Consider the following 5796-nt stretch of genomic DNA (forward strand, 5'->3'; position numbering starts at 1 on the left):
CCACGAGGTGAAGGTTACACCCCATTCACGATCATAGAGATCGCTAACTCCATAGTGGTCCTGAACTATGACTGGATATTCGGGTATGATGGTACGAATCCAACCTAGAAGAAATTGAACTTGCCTTAAATAGGCCTTTACTTTGTTCTTCTCATATTCATGTGCACTTTCCAATTAACATACAATCATTATATTAATCCTAACCCTGTTTAATCTATGTTGGTTGATATTAATGCACAAATAAATCTATTATTGGTAATCACTTGAATTAAAATCATATTAGCCTAAATTAAATTATTAAGTCTTATTAAGCGTGATTTCAAGTACAAATTCCCTTTAATCTTGCACGAAAGAGCGTGATCAAGCAATAACAATAATAATAATAATCAAACAACAATAATAATTATAATATTAACTCCACAAATCATCATCACAATCTTAAAGCATAATATTATTAGCAAGATCCTAGGCATGATACTAACAAGATTAATAACAAATCCTAGCATGTCACTAAATATTAAAAATTAAAGCTTTATCCCTATCATGATACTAGAAATCAATAAAAACATCCTAACATGATATTAGGAATTAATATAATATTCTAAACATGATTTTATATCAAAGAATAATTAAGTAATTAAATTACTTACTTTGAAGCCTCATACCTCTTTCTTTCACGTCGAGGTCTAAGGCAACTTCGAGCTTGGTTAGGTGTGTCTAAGTCTCACGAAGGACGTATGGTGTATGTTTGTAAAGAGGTGTAGAATAGGCTTAGAAAATCAAGAGAGGGAAAAAAAGAATAAGCTTTAGCTTAGAGAGAGAGAGAAGAGATGAAGATTGTGGGTGAATTGAAAACGGGGAAAATCATCCCTATTTATAGAGAAAAACGACCGAAAAAATCAGATGAGAGTAAGAATATGACTCGAAGTAAAACTAGTTCCATCGTGGGGTGACAGGGTTATCGCGACGCGATGGCTCTATCACACAGCTATAACCCTATCGCGGCACGATGGACCTATCGTGGCGTGATAGACGTTGTACGATTAAATTCGTACATAATCCGATTTCCAATCAAATTGGGTTAGCCGGAGTCCGCACTTATCTTTTATTAAATTAGATTTAATCCTTTTAAAACACTTGTTTTATCCGATGTAGAATTCCTTATCTTTTCAAAATAAATAATAATTATAATTATCAATCCTAATACCTTTAGAAATCAAAATAACCTTTTAGATAATTCTAGAAAAAAGATAAATCCTAATGAATCTAGGAATACAATTATAATTAATGGACCCTCCACATCATCATTGAGTCCGTACATAAAGCTCGATTTGGGCCCAGTTTAGTATTTTGGCCATAACTTCCTCGTTATAACTCGAAATTGGGCTTATAATATATCGTTGGAAAGCTCTTTTCAAGTCCCATCCAACTACACAATTATTGGACCCATATTATGAACAAAACTAAACTGGATTGGACGTTTTTCATAAATAGGATACGAAATGAATGATTTTCGAAACATGAAATGAATTATTTTTATTAAAACATTTTAGAAAACAGGAGAATTCACGAGACTCTTCAAAATTTCACTTTACTCGATAATCAATGACGTGAAAAGTACTCATCACTGGGTTTGGTTTTTGGGTAGACAAAATCAGGTGTCTACACCCACCATTCAATAAATTTCGGCACCCCTTATAGAGAACAATGAGATTGTCAATAAACTCAAGAAGACTAAGGTTGAGATGAATGTGTGGAAGCTTCTAGCCTTATCTCATGAAAATAAAGTTGTAGTAATGGATGCTTTATTAAAAGTAGGGATAGATTCTAAGACTACTCGAGAAGGTTTGCCCAACTTCCTTACAAGTGACCTCCCTAGTCCTGTAATCCCCCATATTTTTAAAATAAATAATTATATATTTCTTTATTATTTAGATAAATATTTTATTTTGTTTTCACTAAATAAATTATTTTATGCAAAATTTATATGAACTTTATTAAATTAATAGGCACTAATCTAATTTAAATTTCTCTTCTCATGTACCAACTTATTTTGTTTATGATGTTGATAGTCTAATTTTGAATAAAGAAAGCTTAAATTCCCATTTAAGCCCAACTTTCCATCTTATTTCTAACCCTTGGTATGTATTTGGGCCTAAATAAGTCTCCCTAATTTAATTTGAATTAGGAAACCCAAAACCCCACTTCTTATTACTAGGGCAGCCAACGCGCACGTTTCGCGCGGAGTGGTTAGCCATTACAACTTAATTTTTCTTGGCCTATGTTTGCACTTTTTTTCAGGACAATGTTAAGATAATTTATTGGTAAAATAATATCTCTCTATTGCATAGACATTGTTTTTTGTGTTTTTTGCATTTGTAAATTGAAATTTAGTATGGTTGGTAAAGCTTATAACACAATATAATTAGGTGATTGCTAAAATTTATTGGTAAAGTTGAAAGTTACATGCACTTAAGCCATAACTCCCATTGAATATCAAACATTTTAAACTTTATTATTCTATTTTCCATTGAATTTCTAATTAATTGGGTAGATCTTCAAATTCATCCGTCTAATAGAGTCTTCTAATTAATTTCGATCATGGGAAATAGACTGATGCATACAACCTCGTGTAGAAAAAGTCTATTTATATGATGAAATTTTAGTTGCTGGTTAGTTTATGAAAAAGCATGGTATGTTATTAGTGTGTCAAATAAAGGACAGTGACTTTAATTGACCCAAAATAGATGATTATGTGCTTACCTATACGATTGTAAGTGATCGGGTGCTAAATTGTTGGTCCTTCCCCTTGGACATAAACTATGTATGAATATGTAATAGCAAGATTGCATGCATAGTAAAAGTCAAGAAAATAGCCAAATTATTTTTTTGGGTGTTTAGAGAGCCATAAGGGTAGAGGTGAGAAACTGAGAATCGATTCCATGATCTCCTGAAATCAGGAGGGAACACTATCAGAAAGTAGCCAGATTATAAAACCGTATGAGTGATATGACAACTTCATAGCACATCATTATGAAATAATGATAACCTCTTTGCAAGAAGTGTTCCTGAAACACATACAATGGGAGTGGAAATCTTAGAAGAGACTCCATTCCACAACACAATTCTTAAGATAATTGTTACTGATTACTACAGTCATTCCCATGAATTGTCTATTTTCATCCTTCAACTAATAAAGAAAACATAAATACCAGCAAGCCTTGTGAGATGCAAAAATACCTGTGATAAAATGTGGAAGAATAATGTATATTGATAGAAGTCAATTTTCTACCAAAAAAAAAGAAGGCAAATCATTGGCTGCCAAAACAACCTACAGCAAATTAATTGAAAAGAAGCATTACAATATGTTGAAATCAAGGTAATCGAATATAGTAGTAGAATATTGCAAACATTTGGGCCGTATCGATCTCTGATAGAATGGGAAAACATCATTTATAGGATTTCCCTCTAAATAATTAATAATTTAGAAATCAAAATAGGATTCTAATTGCAAGTATAAAAGCTAATACTTTGTTAATGCAGAAGAAGAAGTACAAAACATTTATACTCACAGAGTCACAATCATGGAAGCTTGGTCAATGACTGAACAAACCAAACTCCACCCTCAATATAATAGAGAAGCATAGAGAGTTACCGGAGTTGCCGATGACCCACCTCACAGAGACCCCGGCCGCCCTCTTCCACCACCTCCCCCTCACCTCGTTTTCTTGTCATTTCTTCTTTTTCCCTTTGTTTCTTGGATTATTTCTTCATATTATCAACTTTTCTTGGTCCCAATTTGATTTTAATTGTTCTTGATTTGGAATTTTTGGAAATTTTTTGGCCTCAATTTGATTTTAATTGTTCTGATTGTGGAATTAGGTACTTCAATGGAGATGTGAACGGATATGGAGAAGAAATAGAAAGTTAAAAATTAATGCTCAGTAAGGGAGGTGAACAGAGATGGAGAGGAGAGTGAAAGCTCAAAATTCATTTTGGGTAAGAAAATGAACGGACAATTTGTTGGGAAAAAGACAAAAAGCGTAAGAAAAATACAAAATTACAAATGGGGGTAAAAAGGTAAATAAACATTTTGAGGGGTTTAAAGGTCTGTGCACTGTTCATAAGAGGAACTTTCTACTTTTTATAAGGTAGGGATTTAAACCCACCTAAAAATTTCCACCTTTCACTCCTAAATCTCACGTAAAACCTTGCTATTGCTTTCCTCACTTTCCCCCCCTTCTTTCACGATCTCTCAATAAAAAAATTGCTGCTACACTCGCTACCTTCGCTGACCACACGCAGCACCACCACCACCGGCGTCCACTGCTGCCACGCCGCCCAGCACCATCGTAGTTCGCCCCTTCTCCTCCTTTCTTCCTTCTTTCTTTTCTTTTGTTAAATTGTTTCAAGTTATAATCTTTATTAGGTTTTTGTTTTGAATTATTATTATTATTGTTTAATGATGTCTAACCATCCTAAAAGATTACAAATTTATGAATTTTACTATGTTTGATTTATGGAATAAAATTTCAGTTTTGGTTTAATCAAGAATTAAGGGTTTAAATGTTGATTTTTCATGGTTTTAGGGTTTAAAACGTGTTAATTATGTTATCTAATGATTTGAGGTGTAAATTATGTTTAAATTCAATTATCTTGTTTATAAATTAATTTTCAGATTTGAATTATGTTTATTTTATGGTTTAAGTTGTGAAATTTGAAGGTTTAATTGAGTTTTATGAAACTAATTGAATTCTAATTATATATTTCAATTTTAGATTGTTGTATTCATGCATTCTACTATTAAATTAAATTTCCAGATTTTTAATCTTGGTTTTAAAGGTTTTAAATCATGGTTTTTATGATGGATTTTTAGGTTTTTAACATACTAACCTACTATATAATGATTATTTCAAGTAGAGATGTTTATGAGGTTGTTTTATAATCTTAAACTAAAATTTTCAGATTATAATCCTTACTTTAAAGTTGCTGGAATTTTATGTTATAAGCTATATTTTCACGATTTTAACATATAAACTTATAGTTGAACTATTGAATTATTAACTTTGACTATTATGAGTAATTTAAAGGCATTATTTCAATGGTTTAAGGGATTTTAAAGTAGTTTGGTATTAATGTAAATTATATTGCTTGGGTATTGATTGAATTACTATTGTTTGGTTTAGGAAAGGATTTCGTAGCAAGCGATTTCTAGTTTCTAGTTGAACTATACGAAAACCTTGACTTTAGGAGCATGTTTAAGGACATGGAAAAATCTAGAATCATGTTAGGAAACTTGTGGATTGGTTGAAATTGTATGGTAGTAAGTGTGGTTAGTGATTAATGTGATGGTTGATTTTGTTTCATGTATGAGAAATGCGTATTAATTTATCTTGTAATTATTATTTATGCATTAACTTGCAAGATGAGCTTAGAGGCAAAGGTACGTGAATATGCGGAATAAATTATTTTATTACTCGTCCATGATTATTGAAATGGAATCAGTAAAGGGAGAATTAAAGTCTCATAAGACGAGGTTGAGGATTTAAGTTGCCTTATGCACTTGAGATTTTTATACACCGAGGTAATTAAAGGATTCAATAATAAATATTGTTTGTCACTAATAAATCAAGAGTTGAATTGGAAATTTGAGTTCCTTGAATGATAAATGTTTGATTGGTTGAATTGTTTCGCATCTGAGTCATCACCAAGTTTAAACTTGTAAATCATGTAAAGTGCAAGATGGATGAGCAATAAAACTCTGGATTTGTGCACACCTAGAGTATTGACAATCAG

Source organism: Chenopodium album, chromosome 18 (assembly GCF_948465745.1).
Source record: "Chenopodium album chromosome 18, dcCheAlbu1.1, whole genome shotgun sequence".
NCBI classification, from domain to species: Eukaryota; Viridiplantae; Streptophyta; class Magnoliopsida; order Caryophyllales; family Amaranthaceae; genus Chenopodium; species Chenopodium album.